Source organism: Meles meles, chromosome 10 (assembly GCF_922984935.1).
Source record: "Meles meles chromosome 10, mMelMel3.1 paternal haplotype, whole genome shotgun sequence".
Taxonomy (NCBI): Eukaryota; Metazoa; Chordata; class Mammalia; order Carnivora; family Mustelidae; genus Meles; species Meles meles.
The window spans coordinates 107883695-107902014 of NC_060075.1; the positions used below are offsets into that span (position 1 = coordinate 107883695).

Consider the following 18320-nt stretch of genomic DNA (forward strand, 5'->3'; position numbering starts at 1 on the left):
CCCGCCCCGTTCAGCTCCCCACAAAGCTGATTGGTTCTCGTCGTACCTCAACCTAGTGACCATCACGGTACCTTTGGGCTCTGCCACCCCCTTCTGGTCGAGGGCAAGGGGAGTAAGTTTGGCGACGCAGAATCCTCATTTGCGTCTAGGTGTCCAGGACGCCCGACTCGGCGGAGCATTTGGACGGCCTCATCCCTTCCGGCAACAGCTTCCCAGGGCAGGAACAGGAGTTGACGGGTGCCAGCTTCTGCTTCCCTCGGCTGATGAAGCCGGTTCGAAGTACAGACGTCTTCAGTTACGCAAGGGCTGCTCTCTGCCGTGCGCCTCCGGGAACCCGCAGGATTCTTTAAGGGCTCTGACGAGCTCCATCTCAGTAAAGTCGCTCCATATCGAGCTCCATCTCAGTAAAGTCGCTCCATATCGCTTTTCGCAGAGCGTTTGAAGGCTGGAAAGCAGCAGCCCTATTTTTTAGAGTCTTGACTTCGCTCTGTATTTCCATGAAGTGCAAAGACATGAAACCCTTTGCAGCTCGTTGTTATTACTGCCTTTTACCCAGAGCAGTCCGGAGGAGTTTTTCTTCTTCTTTTTTTTTTTCTTTCTTTCTTTTTCTTTTTTCTTTCTTTCTTTCCTTCTTTCTTTCTTTCTTTTTTTTTTTGCATAATCTTCCCTCTGGTTGGCTTTTCTTTGGAGCTAAGATCTGCAACAGGTTTGCTGCGGTGGGAGCTGAGCGACTGAGGCTCTGGCCGTGAGAGGCAGCTGTCACTTGGCAGGAGGAAACACGAAGGTAGGTCTTGACAAGTCGGAGTGCAGGTGATCTCAGGATGCCTGCTCCCCTGCTGTGCTCGCCTGTCAAATGAGACCGGTTCCCCTGAAAACTGCCTGGAACTCTGAGTCCTCTATTTTACGTTACAACAGATCGCTGCAGTGCAACAGAAAGAAATGAATTCAAAACAAATGCTTTCTGGAGTCCTTCTAAAACTGTACAGGGCATATTTTACTTCGTTAAAATCAGTTACGAAATTGTAGGGTCACATCTTGTCCCCCCAACATTTTACCCTTTATCATATCTGTACCTGTGTATAGCTTTTAACTCACTTTCCTGCTGGAATCTTTCTCTTAAAGAGTTTTGAAATCCAGTCCCTTGAAGAAATCTCAAGGGGAAGTGGATTATCGTGGCAGGCGTAAGAGGCTGAGTCAGACGTACTCTGATTCTGCTTTAATCAGTATTTTCATCTACTCTCCCTCACCCTCCATTTTCATTCTTGCAATATGACAAGAATGACAGCTTCCTCACCTACTGTTACAAAGTTCTTGTGATGATACCGGGTGACATGTATGAACGATGGGAGCCAGTGTGTGACGTAAGTCATGATGTTACCCATTGTGCAGAGGAGAGTACTAAGGTACAAAGTGCCAGGTGACATCTCTAAGGCCCCTTACAAGATCCCAAATTGACTTTATGCACCACCCAGACCTCAGGCCAGGCTCCCTCTGACCCCATACGCCAGCCTTGGCCTCTTGCTCAATGGGCTCACCCCATCCAACATCCCCGCTGACTGAGACTCCCCCAGGCTGAGGGGTTGGCTCATACTGGCTCATGAAGCAGCAGTAGTTCAGCACCAGGTCCCAGCGGACCCACCGACTGGCTCCTCCGCCACTCGCAGACTAGATGAAGCTGGGCGCCATTTTCCCCACCCAGCTCATAGCGGAGTATTAACGCTGTGTGGAGGGCACAGGACGGTGGAAGGCAGGAGGTGGCAAGGGGCCAGTAGATGAGTGAATTTCCCTTCTTCCGCAGAATGGGCTGTCCCCACATTCGACAGTGCTGCACGGCACCACCAGAGACATCCCGTGTGGCTCAGCCAGTGTGTTTGTTGGTGAAGCTGTGACAGCTCAGTTATCCGCCACATTATGGGTGCATCCCCCCTTCCCTTTTTCTTTCTATCACTCTTTGTTGCCCTAGGATTGCACCCCTCCAATAAAGGAGTTGATATGATCCTACTCTAAACCTGTACTGTCCAATTCACCAGCTGCTAGCCTCGTGTGGCTATTTAAAGGTAAGTCAATTAAAATTAAATAAAATTTAAAAACTCTCCTTCACACTAGTCACCTTTCAGGTGCGGGATAGATACAGAATATTTCCATCATTGCAGAATGTTCCATTGAAGTATAACCAATAGTTCACACAGAATTTTTATTTTGAGCAGTTCCTTCCCCTGACAGGCACCTTCTATCTTTCCAACTTGGTCTAGTAACCTCACTTAATTACCCTGTGACCTGCATTTGGACCCATAGATATGGGTCCTGCATTCTCTCACTGTTTTCCTCCCTTTTGCGTGTCCTCACAAACCCCCTTGCCATGTTTTTTTTTTTTTTTAAGATTTTATTGATTTATTTGAGAGAGAGCAGAAGCACAAGAGGGAGGAAGGAGAAGCAGACTCCCCAATGAGTGAGGAGCCCCACGAGGTGCTTGGTCCCAAAACCCTGGGACCATGACCTGAGCCAAAGGCAGATGCTAAATAGACTGAGCCACCCAGGTGCCCCAGGCACCCCCTCACACCCTGCTTAAATGTCATGACATCCCTTTCCTATAATCTCCCGATGCAAGATATCTTTTATTTGCCCCTCTAGATCCAGACATAGATGATCTAACAGTCTTCAATGAACCCCTCGTTCTCTGGATTCCGTTGGGGCTCAGCCCTTAGCAAACCCAGAAGGAGATCAAAGAGAGGGATGGCTGCATCCCTCTTTGGAAGGACTCAGCTCAGGAAAGGACTTCAACTCTTCTCCATTTCACAACAAACAAACAAACAAACAAACAACTCTGACCCAAACTGCCCATCACAAACTGGGTGTTATATATTCCATCAAACATCAAAAGAAGACATGCACAACAGATCTCTTATAATATAAAAGAGGTGCGCTCAGCCGCAGAAGCAGGTCTGGAAGACAAGTCACCTGCAGAAGCAGGTGGCACAGACTCCCAAGCTCGGGCTCCTGCTGCTTTGTTGGCTCTTTCTCAGCCTCCACCAGGGCCCTGTGAGCAGTTCCCTGGCCAGTTAATAGAGGGAAAAAATAAGCTAGACGTATTGCTGGATCTACCTGTTACACCGTCACCGCTGGAAGTGGGTGGCTGCCGCACTAACCCTCTGCTCAAGGGTGGCCCAGAAAGACAACGGTAGAGGGGAATCCCTAGAGGCCACATCTCACTGTCCATTTCACATGGAAGAAGAGGCAGCCTGACCTGCAGAACTATAGTGATACGTGAAGAGTAACTCTATCAGTCAGGGACTTGGAAAGATTGATTTTGGAAAATCGGTGGCAAGATCTCAGTGCTTTTGCCGGTTCCCCCAGTTTTTGGATTCTTGGGACACCTTATCCACCACTATCAAATCCCACACAGCAATTGCATAAGACTAGGCAGGGCATTTTAGGGCAGGAGAAGTGGAGCCATGGGCTCACCGTCTATGAACTCTGCTGTCTTGCCCCATGCCACATGCCGTGGAAGCAGTTGGTGTGACAGAGCAGTGGAATGACCTGCTGAAGGCTGAGTCCTGACACCGGCGGGGAAACATCACCCTGTGAGGTTGGGCTGCTGACCGATGAATTAAGGTATACTTTTAACCAGTAACTAATATTTGGTGTCTTCTTTTTTCCTAACCAGAATACACAGGCCTGGGAACCAGGAAGTGGTCTCTTTCATTATTGAAAAATATTTGCTCTTTGTCCCTGTGATCTTGGTCTCTGGGGGTTTAAAGATCCTGGTGCCCAAGGGAGCAAATCAAAGAATGGGGCTATTGTGCTGACTGGGGTCATTGATCCCGATGAGCAGAGAGAAATTGGGTTGCTGCTCCGTGAGGATGGCAGAGAACGCTGTGAATGTCACAGAGGATTTGCTGGGTGCCTCCTAGTACTCAATTGTCCAATTGTCCTTGTCAAGGGGAAGTGGTAGCCACAGAATAAAACCAGACCACGAAGGACTCAAATCCCGTAACAACGAAGGTTTGAGTCCCTCCTGCCAGCAAAAGAACTCCATGCAGCTCAGGCTCTATGAGAAACATGAAGTGAATGTGGAAGAGGACAGATATGATCACCACCTACTTAGACCTCATGTCCAGTCACAGAAGCAGGGATGGTAATAGCTACATTTCATATTAATTAGTTATCTTCCACTCCCTTATCCTAACCATCTGATATGAAGAACACTGGTGTTAGCCAATATTTCAGGTTTCAGATGGAACCATGACTGAGCAGACATTTTCCCAAAACATGGAATTTGAAGAACTTTGAATATCCCCTGTAACAGGAAGACAGATTTTCACCTGGGCTAGAGCAAGGTTTAATGTTGAAGGGGGAAGGGGCTGGACTCTGCTCAGTATATTTTGTTCACCTCTCCAGATCCAGTCTCCATTCTCCTCTCCCCTGCTCTGTGCTCTAAGAAGCCTCTTATGGAAACCTTTGTGGAGAATGTGGAAGGCTCCCTTATCTTCTGTTCCTGTCTAAGTTCAAATTATGAGGAACACCTACAGGGAGACTAGAGGGAGCGAGAAGAGTGAAGTTGAAATGTTTATTTCCAGGCTCCCTCTCTGGGGGTTTGCTGCCTGGCGGCTGTTTTAGTTAGCTATCAAAAAACTGACTGACTGGAGCATCTGGGTGGCTCAGTCGGTTAAGCGTCTGCCTTCAGCTCAGGTCATGATTCCAGGATACTGGGGTTGAGCCCCATGTCAGGCTGCTCAGTGGGGAGTCTGCTTCTTGCTCTCCCTCTACCTCTCCCCTTGCTCATACTCTCTCTCCCTCAAGTAAGTATTTTATTAAAACAAACAAACAAACAAACAAACAAACAAACACAAACCTGACTGGGGTGCCTGGGTGGCTCAGTGGGTTAAAACTTCTGCTTTCAGCTTGGGTCATGATCTCAGGTCCTGGGATCAAGCCCCACATTGGGTTCTCTGCTCAGCAGGGAGCCTGCTTCCCCCTCTCTCTCTCTACCTGCCTCTCTGCCTACTTGTGATCTCTGTCTGTCAAATAAATGAATAAAATCTTTTTTTTTCCATTTTATTTATTTTTTCAGCGTAACAGTATTCATTCTTTTTGCACAACACCCAGTGCTCCATGCAGAACGTGCCCTCCCCATTACCCACCACCTGTTCCCCCAACCTCCCACCCTTGACCCTTCAAAACCCTCAGGTTGCCCCAACCTCCTACCCCTGACCCTTCAAAACCCTCAAAATGAATAAAATCTTAAAAACAAACAAACACCTGATTGACTTAGGTGATGCTGGGTGGCTCCATCAGTTAAGAGTCAGACTCTTAGTTTCACCTCAGGTCATGATCTCAGTGTGGTGAGATTGAGCCCCTCATTGGACCGCACTCAGCGGGGAGTCGGCTTGAGATTCTCTCCCTTCTCCCCACTTACGCTCTCTCTCTCAAATAAATAAATAAATGCGTAAAAAAACCCACAACTGACTGACACAGAACCATCACCATTTTATTGTTTCCCATGGTTCTGTGAACTGACCAAATTTCCACTGAATGATTCTTCCACTGGTCTCACAAGTTGTCTCTCACAAAGCTGCAGTCACATGGTGGTTGGAATGCCCAATATGTCTTCGCTCTCATGTCAGGTGGGGACAGCAGGAAGGTTGGGCCCAGCTGGGGGCTGAGAAGGTAAGACTTCTCTCTCTCTCCCCAAGCAGTCATGAGCCCCTTTCTGAATGGCTTGCCGCAAGCTCTTTCCCTGTGGTCTCTCCAGCAGAGTACCTGGACCTGGTGACTCAAGGGCTCCCAAAATTGCAAGGACAGAAGCTAACAGGCTTTCCCAAGGTTCAAGGCCTGGAACTGGCAGAGGGTCACTTCCATCATCTTTTGAGTAGTCTCTTTATTAAGCCAATCTGAAATAATCCCAATTTGCTCTGTCGTCTATTTCCCATTGGGACCTGGGAAGTTCCTACTTCACACGACTCTGTACTCTTTCCATGCCTGCACCCGGTGGAACTGAGCTGCCTTGGTGAAAATCAATTGACTGTACATATACAGCTCTATTTCTGAAGTCCCCTTTCTGTTCCAATGATCTTTCTGTCTACCCCCACACCCCTACCACGTGGTCTTCCCTCTTGAAGCTTGGTACTAAGTACTGAAGTCAGCTAGTGTAAGTCCTCCAATTTTGTCCTCTTTTTCAAACATATTTTGAATATTCTATATTGTATGCATTTCTGGATAAATTTTAGAATCATCTTGGCACTTTCTGCAGAAGAGCTTATTGGGATTTTTATCAGAATTGCATTGAATCTATAGATCAATTTGGCAACAACTGACATTTAACAAAATTGAGTATTACAATTCATGAGCATGGTACACTTTTTTGGTAAGTTGCTTACTTCGTGAGTCTTTATTGCTTAATTTTTCAGTGTGTATTTCCCAAATAAGAATATTCTCTTGTAGTTCCATAATACTGCTATCAGCTTCAGTAAATTTAACATAGATACTTTTGCCTTATCCTTTGTCTATATTCCCATTTTTCCAAGTGACCCCACAATGTCCTTTATAACATTATTTCCTCTAGTGCTGATTCCGGACCAGGATCACATATCCTATCAGTTGTCATGTGCCTTTAGTCTCCTTTAATCTGGAACTGTTCATCATTAGCTTTTGTCTTTTATGACACTGATATTTTTGGACAATATACCCCCCTTTTTTCCCTTTCATAGTCCCTCTTTTTAAAGAATGTTATTTTAGTGTGAAGCACTAAAATATCTAGCTTTTAAAAAGGGGGATGCAATTAAAGGCAACTTTTGTAATAATTTTTACTTCTCAGAACAGAGAAGTCCACTTTAACAAACAATGTAGAGATCCCTTTTGTATAATAGAGTTGTTTCCTCTACTTACACATTGAAAAGAATACGCGTTGCTGGTCGGATTACACAGACGTACATCTTTTACACACAAGTATATGTGTACAGTGACGAGACTGAAAGGGCTTCTTCACACCTGGTTCTCCTCTCCTTTCTAGGCATCAGGAGAAACTGTGTTCCCTGACTGTTCTTGCCAGTGAAATGTGAGAGTAAGGTGGGATGTGTCACTTCTGGATGAAGATGTTTAAGAGCTAGTGTTTATCTCCATGTACCCTTCCACTGGTCATGGTGACCTTGGAAGCCCCCGATTGAGAAGGCAGCATTTCTACATGGAAGAAGCCTGAATTCTTGACTCATCAGGTGGAAGACAGCTTTGGCTCATCTGCATCAAATTTTGTGCTGGTGAGAAATAAACTTTTTAATGTGTGCTAAGTCACTGAGATTTCAGGGTTTGTTGCTATATCCTATCCTATCCTATCCTATCCTATCCTATCCTATCCTATCCTATCCTAATATAATTATGTACCAGTTATTTGTGTTGGGAAAGAGAACTGAAGAGTAGCTGTTTCCTAAAATGTTCTTTTCAGTCACGTTACCCCCGTGTCAGACAGTTAAGGAAAAGTCAAAATTCAACCATCAAAAACAATATACGAAAAGATCCTAGGGTTATAAGGAAAGGAAAGAATGGTTAAGTATGAAACATCTTTCCTGCTTTGGAGATGTATCATGTTTTAAGTTGCAGATGTCAGAAAGTCTGAATCGAATTGGATTGAAAATAAGAAAACGCACTATCTCGCATCACTAAAAGTCTCTACCAGGGTGAGGAGTGCTCCAGGATTGGTCAGTTCAACAGCTCTGTGTGCAGTCAAGGACCTGGATTCTTTCCATCCTTCTCTTCTGAAGTCCTTGGTGTTGGCTGCGTCCTCATGCTCGTAAGAAGACATCAGCGGCAATGCTTGTTTCCACATTCTCACAAGATTGTCAGGTGGAATGGGGATGACTTCTCTTATAGCTCCCCCTCAGGACCGAGGGAAGTTTCTCCAGAAGCCTCCTCCTGGACTTTTCTTTGTGTCTCATTGGCCAGAATGGAGTCTCAGTCTCGTTCATAACCACCCATTGACAAGGTGCAGCGTGATCATCTGTGGAAGACTCAGGTCTGTATTTAGAACTGGGAGTACTGAGACCACAAGGAGAGGGATAGCCTTATAAACAACACCTGGGTGCTGTTAGGAAGGAAGGACCCTGGCTATAGTCTGGATGCAAGCTGACTCTGTGCTGCACAGTAAGAATGACCCACAAGGCTCCCTCCTGGCCACCTCTAAGATGTACTTTATCAGTCATGTTGCTTCCCCCTCTATGGTGCTCAATTTTAGATCATGCAAAGCGTATCTGGTTAGGCCATTCATAGACTAACAGAAGAATCAGAATGTGGAGGATCGTATGTAGTTATTTTACAGATGATAGTGGAAATCAGATGACTATATCAGGTGGTATGTTTTAGTTCTAAATTCGAATGTAGAAACATGACTTAAACCATTTAACAAGAAAGAAATTTATTATCTAATGTGGCAATTATAAATTGACCCTGATTCAGCTGTTCAATGATGCCTTCATTCCAGGCTTTATTCCATCTCTCTGTATTGACTTCATTTCCAGGTTCGTGGCAGGATACTTTCCATGTTTCCCTACATCGTATTCTTTTTAAATATATATATGTTTTGTAAGATTTTATTTATTTATTTGAGAGAGAGCAAGCAACAGAGAACACAAGAGGAGAGGGAGAAGCAGGTTCCCCACTGAACAGGAAGCCTGATGCCAGGCTCGATCTCAGGACCCTGAGATCACGACCTGAGCCAAAGGCAGCCACTTAACCGACTGAGCCACCCAGGTGCCCCTCCATACATCAAAATCTGAAATGGCAATGTCCAGATGATAACAGGGGGAAGCATCTGTTCCCATGGATGGAGGAACATTTCTCAGAGCCTCTTCTGTCCAGCAGGATTCTCCTCATATCTCACTAACCCAGTTTTGGTCTTAAGCCTATCCATGCAGCAAACACTAGCAAGGAGTATAGAATCTGACAATCGGTTTATGTTAATCACTTGGAATCAAGTGGATGTTTGGAGCCAACTTTATAACCGGGACGCTAAAGCCAAAATGAGGCATACAGTTTGTGTGGGAGACGAAGGAGGAGGGCTAGAAACAACACAAGGTGAAGACCAAGTTTCCTGAGATAGTCTGGGAATAGAAGAAAGATGTCACTTGTCTCCATACTCTCTCAGGTTTGTGGAGGACTCCAGCCATAACCCTACAAGGAACAGGAGAAGACCACAATTTATTGCAGCTGTGTCCCTAACAAAGTCACCTGGAGCAAGGATGCCATCCATCCATCCATCCATTCACTCAACATTTATTGAGCACGGGATAAATGCTAAGGATAAAAATTCATGATCTGTGGTCCCTTCCCTCAAGGATCACATACTCTGGTTAGAGGTGTTTTACAGACTGTTCTAACAACTATCAACAGGCGTTGAACTGGGTCCCATGGCAGAGATAATGAGGTGAGGGGGGAGGGATTCACAGGCTAGAACCGCAGGTGCCTGAGCCAAATACTGAACATGAGTAAGACTCTGCCAGACAAACGAGGGTAGGCAAGAGCGGTGGCGGCAAAGGGAACAGCATGCGTGGAGACACAGGGGCACCGAAGATGTGGCAGGACAGTGGGACGTGAAGGCGTTCAGCATGCCTGGTGAGTTAGACTTGTCCGAGTTAAGATTGGTAAAGCAGGGGCGCCTGGGTGGCTCAGTGGTTTGAGCCACTGCCTTCAGCTCAGGTCATGATCTCAGGGTCCGGGATCGAGCCCCGCGTCGGGGTCTCTCTCAGCGGAGAGCCTGCTTCCCTTCCTCTCTCTCTACCTGCCTCTCTTGTGATTTCTCTCTGTCAAATAAATAAATAAAATCTTTAAAAAAAAAAAAAAGATTGGTAAAGCAGGGCTGGCACCAAAAGGTGTCGTAACCAGAAGACTGGGATCCTCAGGCAGGAAGGAGCCCCTGAGGGAGTTTAAGGAGGAGCGTGACCTAGTCCGGTTTGGGTCTTCCAGAAATTACTCTGGCCAGAGACTGCAGGGATGAAGCCCAAATCAAGCGAAAGGTTTAAGGAGGTGAATTCAGCGGGTGGCAGAGTGGCTTCCCACCGGATTAGGCGAGACTGGGCAAACGCTGTGTGTCAGGGGCCGCACCAGATGACCGGACCACATCTCGTCTCAGAGACAGCAGTGACTCAGCCCAGGCTACGTGTAGCTACGGACTCAGGGGCACCAGATTTGCCAGTTAAAAAATTCTAAAAAGCCCCCAAACACTTTCTGTGAAATCTCCCAACATTTATACTTCAGCAGCAACAAGACTGAGCAGGCGAAAAAACAATCGGTCAGCTGAAGTCTAATGGTATTTACCAGTTTAGGACCTTGGGACATGAAAACCTCAAGGGCCTCTTTCAGCTCTAACCATATGTGATTCTGTAATATCCCAAGAGTGTTTGTGCTGCGCTGTCATTGGTCCTTCATGGTAAGCCATTTACGTGGATGACAGCCTTTGGTACTGCTTGAACAAGCTTACCCAGGGATCTCCAGGGTTAGTGTTCGCCCACTGATATTGTCATTCATTCATTCATTCATTCATTCATTCATTCATTCAACAAGCGTTTGTATAGTGCTGATTATACGCAAAGCATTGTTAAACCAAGATAGAGAGATAAAAGAAAGAAATGGACCTGGGGCTCGTGGAGGAGAAACTGGACTTTCCTTCTATGAAGGAGACAATGGTCGTTTCTCATGTGTTGCCTCCCCCAGCAGGTTTTCTAGGAGAGAAGTGCGTGGGTGTACTCCAGCCCAGGGGCTCAGTGTCCACCCTTGCTAGGGTGAGCAAACTTGTCCGTCGTGGGTCCCCTGGATACTCAGGATCTGACTGCCCCCTCTTCCACCTGACAAAAAGACAAATGAAAATAAAGGAAAGAAAAATAAAATGTAAAGGAAAAAAATAAGGAAAGGAAAGGAAACCGCTGCTTAAAGTGATTCCTGTGGTTGTTATAAGACGATGGTAGCAGGTGACATTTGTTAAAGAAGGGTAAAAGAAAAAAAAAGAATAAATATGGAAATGAAGGACATAGAAAAATGTGTATTGGACGGTAGCTTTGTGTGGAATGTGTAGAACGTTCTAGAAGAAAGCACACACACAGAAACTGACATTTGAATTCTATCTCATTTCTACCATCAACAGAAAAGGAGCTTGAGAAGAAATGATGTTTGAAACAAAGAAAGGTAAAATACTGTGCCACTGAAGCAAAGGAAAACAACATTTGCCATTTTAAACTCATTTCAAACCATTTTCATATAACATTTTTAACAAAAATGACACAAAGAATCACAAAGATTAAAAAAAATCATAATTCCCAATGGTGTTCATATAATACAGAACAGTGTCAAAATCTTTAAAGACTGTATTAGTACAAATTGATCCAAAGGAAGTCATTTAGCGTGTATAAAGATTTGACTGTAAGGATGATTGTCTTAACACAACTTTCAGAAACCGGAAAATAATTCAGTAACTCACAATAGGGAATCGGTTAAAGATATGGCATAAATTGTCACTATCTAGTCATTAAGCATAACTCATTTATTCTCATAGAAAGCTGTCCCAGGGGGCGCATGTGTGGCTCAGTTGGTTAAGCATCTGCCTTTGACTTGGGTGATGATTTCGGGATCCTGGGATAGAGTCCCGTGTCAGGCTCCCTGCTGGCCGGCGAGCTTGCTTTTCCTTCTCCCTCTGCTGCTCCCCCTGCTTGTGCTCTCTAGCTCTCTCTGTCAGATAAAGAAATAGAATCGGAATGAAAGAAAGAAAGAGATAAAGGAAGGAAAGAAGGAAGGAAGAAAGGAAGCAAGCTGTCCCAAAGAAGCATATTTTGGCTTATCTATGAAAGAAACTTCTGACAGCTGGACTTGTGCATGGAGCCATTGGGGGCATTCCAGCAAGGCTCCCTGGCAAGAGCTGTCATGCGTCACACAGCTCTGTGGGAAATAGGATAGGGCTGGTCAGAGGGCAAGAACTAGAAAGAACCAGATGGATCAAGTACCCTAGGGAAGTGGTTAAGCCCCAAGCAGTTAGTGACAGTAGGGACCATCAGAGAAATAGCACAGGCTCAGATCAGCAGGGTTGACACACTTGACGTAATTTTAAACCCTCTTGTAGCCAAATTTGAAAAGGACAAATAAGCGACTGAAATTAGTTTTAATAATATATTTTATCCAAGCCAGTAATCCAGAATATCATTGTTGCAACACGCAATCAGTATGTATGTATGATTACTCATGAGATATTTGACATTCTTGCAAGGTCTCCAGAATCTTGTGTGCGTTTCACAATTTCAAGCACATTCTGCTTGAGACACATAACAAGGTCTCAATGGCCACATGTGGCTTGTGGCTACTGTGTTGCTCTAGCGTCTGAGATGTGGGCATCAGCGCTCGTGATATGAGTGACCAGACTAAGTGAACTGGTAGGCTGTTTTGTTCTCTGCCTCATTCGTGAGCCTTGCCGGGCAAGGAAGAACTTGGGTTAGAGGAGAAGTATCGCTGAAAACAGGTCCAAGGCGGACAGCTGCAGACGTCTAAGATAATATCCCCTGAGTGAGTGCGTGCAGAAGAGACTGCTGTCCTGGGGAAGAAGCCGGGCTTTGTCCTTCCTGACGCCGAGTCCCTGAGCCTAGGGTGGGTTTCAGGCTCCTGTTTCTAACAGAAACAGCAGATGCTCAATGTCAAAGTATTCCTGTCAGTGTCAAGTACACGAAGTCAGCGCCATACCTCCCAGGGACCGAAAGACAGACATAGACACAAATAGAGACCAAAGGTGCCTCAGCTGAGCAAAGCTATCAAAACGCCACCCAGTTGTCCTGGGAGGGAGCTTTGCTTTGCTGAAATGTGCATGATTCTGCGTCCATGTATGTTTCAGATTACTTCTGCTTTTGTCCCCTCTTCATCCCTGACACGTCACCGGAACATACAACTTCAGGTTGCTCAGCCAAGCGTCTTGCTGCCCCCTCAGACTCACCAGCATGATGAAGGGAACGAGGGGTCCAGGAGAGAGCAGGAACATTAACTCTGACAGGAGCCAGGAGGTCCAGGCTTGTGCAGCCTGGCTGGGGCTCAGATCTAAGAAGGTACCATCCTGTTGGCAGCAGGTGGGAAGGTGGCAGCCAAAATGCGCACATTCGGTATGTGGACAGAGAATGTCATGACAATGAGTCACAAATCGATGAAGCAATTCCTAAACCTTGGCTTGCCCAGTGATCACTTTGGGGTCTGGTTTAAAATGCTTCTTATCTCTATCTTCAGAGATTCTTTGTTTGTTGGTTTGTTTTTGTTTTTGTTTTTGTTTTTTTATTTTAGAGAGAGGAGGGAAGAGGGAGAAAGAATCTCGAGCAGGTTCCATGTTGACCGCGAAGCCCCACGCGGGGCTTGATGTCACAAACCTGAGATCAGGACCTGAGCTGAAAGCAAGAGTCAGGCACGTAACTGACGGGGCCACCCAGGTGCCCCTCTACCTTGGGAGAGTCTGTGGCAGCAAATCCCCAGCTGGACCCGAGGATTCCGATTGTAAGCAGTAGCCCAGGAGACTCTGATGCACTCGGTCCCTGGAGAAGGACTGGTATTGCTGGCAACAATTCCAGGTGCAAGGAGCCGGATCTGGCTCCTTACTCACCAAGACTGCGGGGAAAGCTGTTAGGGCCCAAGAGGAGCCATTCTGTGAGGAACAGGGAACTCAAACATTGGGTCAGGTGGATGCCTACTCACCCTGTTGAGCCCAGAGATGGGAGTTAGGGGTGAGGGCAAAAGGATTCCGAGAGCCAGCTCTCTGAACCACAGCACAGCCAATGTGAGGCTCCTCTCACACGTGCCCTCTCCGGGCCAGGGCTGACTACCGGCTCTGGAAGGCACGTTTTCCTAGGAAATGAGCCAACCCCAAACACGTGGCGGTTCCTCCAAGTTACTTCATGGGCGCTTCTGCTCTCAGCAACTTGCAGTCCATATTGCCAAAGTGGAATCGTGGAGGGTCATCGAGTTAGCTGCAAAATTAATAATCCAGAAGCCCAGTGCCATGGAGCTCAAAAAGGCAAAGGCTGGGTTATTGGAGCCCAAGGCGGGGTCCGGAGAGTGATGCCTTACCGTGCACGCGTCCCCAGAGGGCGCTAGAGGATCCTTCGCCAAAAAAAGACATTTCTGTTCATTAAAACCCGTTAGGCTTCGATGAAATACGATACCTGCCCAAGGCGACAGTCTCCACGGAAATAGCCCTAAGGACATAGGAGGGCGGACCGGCGGCCCCTTAGAGAGTCTCCCTCGGGCATGCAACTTTGTTGTCATCAGTTTTATGTTAAGAATTGGTGCAACTTTTCGCCGAATCTCCTGGTTTGTCTCGATAGAGCATACGGTGTTTCCCATTCAGTCCGCAGGACGCTGCAGAGGACGCTGGTGTCGGACGCGCACTGGCGCGCACTCGCCAGCCTGGATCGCTGCAGCCCCGACCCGCTGGGGAGCGCGGACCCACCCGCCTGCTGGCCGCCTCCTGCCAACTCCGACCCGAACTTGGGCTGTCGGGGCTGATCACCTCGTGAGCCCCTCTTCCAGTGTGCTCGTTTCCTCCAGGGGAAACTGAGGCTCACGGAGACACAGGGACCTGCTCGGGTTAGTCTTGCAGTCGAGGTGAAACTTTTTTTCACCCATGAACGGGCACTGGGGTCCCCACTAAGAAGGGTTCTCGGTCCGCAGATGTTCTAAATCCTCAGAAAAGATAAGAAAGAGTCTGAGACCCGGGAAACAGGGTTCAAAGGGCGAAAAGCTGGCCTGGCGGGCGGGGCAGGGGCCGTGGGGCGGAGGGTTGGCGGGGCGGAGCGCGCGGCTCAGAGCCACAGTCTCCGGCCAAATCCCTGTGTGGTGCTGCCACCTTCTGTTCAACTAGGGAATTAAACTCTCACTGTAAAGAGCTTTTTCCAATAAAATGGTATTTTGTAAAAGAGCAGGTACTTGCTGTAATTCTTTCGTAATACTGTTTTCCTAATGCATTTGCTTGGTATTTGCAAGCTCCATGATCTCCACTAAAGAAATACGAAAAGACAAAAACCGAAGAGACGTGAAAATTTCACAACTAATTACTAGAATTAAATTTTAAAATGTCAATTTCTTCTAGACTCAGCCTTTATGAGTGTGAAAGAGCTGTGGATCTGGTATATTTTATAATGGACATTTGCAGTATAATCACTGACTCACAAAACGTATTCTGAATTAAAATAATAGCGAACATTTGAGTATTTACTGTATGCCATATCCATTTTTATGTGGAGGAAGTATTTTGTGGATGAAATGCTTTGTGGATTCGGACAGTACCTGTATTTCATGTGGATTAATTTATTTAATCCTCACCATAACTCCCCCCCCCCCATACATGCCATTATTATCCTCATTTTACCTAGAAAGGAACTGAGCACGGGATACTGAATATCCCAAGGTCACACAACAGGTGGTGAGCTGGGATTCCACCCCACTGAGTCTGACCTGGACCCTGTGATCTTAACCAAAAAGCCAGTGGTTCTCAGACTGTGGCCCCCAGACCAGCAGTGCCCTCATCATTACCTGGAAACTTGACAGAAACGCAAGTTCTCAGATCCCACTCCCAAGTTTCCTAATCAGAGGAATGAAAACCACCAGAGTTTTAACCAGACTTCCAGGTGATCCTACCACAGGCCAAAGTCTGACAACCACGGGTCCAGGCAATACTACCTCCAAATGTTAGAATACTTTACAAAGTATTGTAAAGTATTGTAACTCGGGGCCTCGACCTACCCTAGAGAGCAGAATGACAGACACAGTGTAACTTCACGTCTGTATGGTGTATTCAAAAGACACTGTCCTGGAATTAAGGAGAAGTATTTTTTTGAGCATAATGCTTATATCATTAAAACCATAAAAAAAAAATTGCTGCACTTGCCAAACTCCTCAAGAGCCCTGGTGACTCTATGGGATTTTCTGTTGATCGTGGGGAGAAGTCCAAGGACAGAGGTCGTGGGTGGTTCCCAAGAGAAGCGAAGGACCCACACAGGTGTTCAGACCAGCGGCGGACAGCAGGGAATACGCCTTCGTTTTACAACAAAACACAAAGTAAATACTAAAGAAAGGGAATTCTGTAGGCATTGTTTTCTCCCTCAGCGTTTTGGACAGCCAGGTGAGATATGATGGGGTTTGCACGCTCCCCTTGCCCTGATCTGCTGGCTGACCTTGCTGCGGGCAGCGGCTGGGCTCACCGCCCCTCTGCCCCCACCGAAGCCTCTTCTAGCTTCTGGCTTTTGGGGTGAGGAGTGCATATTTAGGGGAGACTATGTATTCCCAAATTTGCGAAACCAACATAAGGTAGTGGATCCCAAAGCTGGCTTTATGTTAGAGTTTTCTGGGGATTTCCGTAAAATACGCACGCCAGGCTCTATCCCAGACCTACTAAATTAGAATTTCCACAAGTGAAACCAGTTGCGCTCCAAGTGATCGCGATGATTGGCCATTTTGAGAACGATTGATTGAGGAGCTCCTTGATTTCTCTCCATCAATTAATGCTTAAATGCATTCTACATTTTCCTGACAAACACTCATCCTGTGTTAGTTAGCCTGTGTTAGCCCCAGTGAGGGACCAATCACTTTCCTCTGAGTCAGCCCATTCTAGAGTAGATACTATTGTTGATTTTTTTCTTATATTGAGCTGAACTCCCTTTCCCTCAAATTTTACATAAGGGTCAGTCTGATGATAAAGAGAACAGATTTAGATCAGAACTTGGAAAATTATTATTAAACAATATTTGCCTAGTAACCCTCTTAAGACACCCTGTCTTCTAAAAGGCTGGAAATTCTTGGACAGATTTTCTGGACCCAAAATCCCAGACTCAACATGCTATGTTCTATATGCTGGGACTGATTCTTATATGCTTTATTTAATCGTGATGATTCATAAACTGTGGTCTGGCTGGACTCGTGGGAAGTGTGTGTTATTTTCTTTAGGAAATTTTGGAAAAAATATTGGAAAAGTATATGTACAAGGATTATATTCAAGGAATGCAATTTGTTAAGGAAGGTAGCTTTTATATTTTTCTCATAATGAATCTTTCTGTTTGTTTCTTTGTTTGGATACCATTAATTTATTTTAAAGGAGAGCCATGAGAATTATTTACATGAAGAAGGATTTCACAACTTCAATGGACAGCTTTACTTGGTGTCATTTCAGTGATTTATTTTAGTCTACATACTTTCTAAGGATGTCACCATCTCCAAATAAGAAATAATCCTTGTCATCTAGAACTACTTTGGTGCCTCCATGTTCCGGGAAGAGAGATTTATCTCCAATTTCCATGCTAACTGGTTGAATGTTTCCACTTTTTCCTTTAAAGCCTGACCCACTGGCAACTACTGTTGCTTTTCCTTGAGGTTTTTCAGGAAATATAATACGTCCCCGGTTACAATTTCATCCACACTGCTTTCAACTCAAACTCGGTCAAAGAGGGGAAGAAATTCTCTAAATGCCTGTTCTGCCCTGACTCCAGCCTCTGCAGTTTGCACTCTGCTCTCTGGAGATGTCAGGTCAAGGATACCTATAGTCTGACCCTTCGGCCACACGAACGTTGGGGGGAAAAGGGGTCTCATGATGAGTCTTTTGATTTTATCTTCAAATTCTTGAAATTTTTCCAGTATTGTTTCCTCCTACTGCCCCTCATTCCTTCCCTCCCTTCCTTCCTGCTTTCCTGAGGCTTGCCAACATGTGTATTTAGTCTTTCTCCTATGGGGCCGGGGAGAGGCTGGAGGAGGAGAGCCAGTTTGGATTTGCTACAGCGACCTAGGAGTCAATAGACAGAGGATAGGGTAGGGGCCATGAGGGGGTAAAGAAGAGACAAAAAAGAGAGTTGGGGAGGGAGACAGGCCAGGATGGAATCACCACACAGACACAGGGCACAGAAGGTGGGGGAGGGAAAATTTACTCCAAGATTTGGAGGCAAGGGAGGAGTGATTGGCAAGATCTAAAGGAGTGGATGCTGAGGAGAAGATCATATATTTGAACATACTGGTTTGAAGAACTGGTGGAGAGAGTTTAGTAGGCTTTTGTAATGTGGTGCTGGAATTTAGGACCAAGGTTAGGACAGAAGAAAAAAGCCTTAAGCCAAAGTAATAAGCCTCAAAGAGATGGAAGGCGTCAGTGAGGTCGGAGGAGTGTTGGTGGAGGCAATATTTCTGAGAACTCCTAGAATTAAGAAGAGAGACTCCATGCCCAGTGATCCCTATTTAGTAATCCTTTACTTGTAATCTTAAAACACCAATGTGTCAGGGTCAAATTCCCTTTGGTTGAAGTTTTCCTGATTTTCTACATAGATTTATCTTAGATTTTTACA

At 45.9% G+C, this 18320-nt stretch overlaps 1 long non-coding RNA gene across 1 annotated transcript; it reads left to right on the top strand.

The window, feature by feature from the left end:
• Nucleotides 1-635: 635 nt before the first annotated feature.
• Nucleotides 636-2986, top strand: LOC123951985. The gene is made up of 3 exons (XR_006820548.1): nt 636-784; nt 1964-2057; nt 2632-2986. It is a non-coding gene; the product is annotated as an uncharacterized LOC123951985 (long non-coding RNA).
• The last annotated feature ends 15334 nt before the right edge of the window (nt 2987-18320 follow it).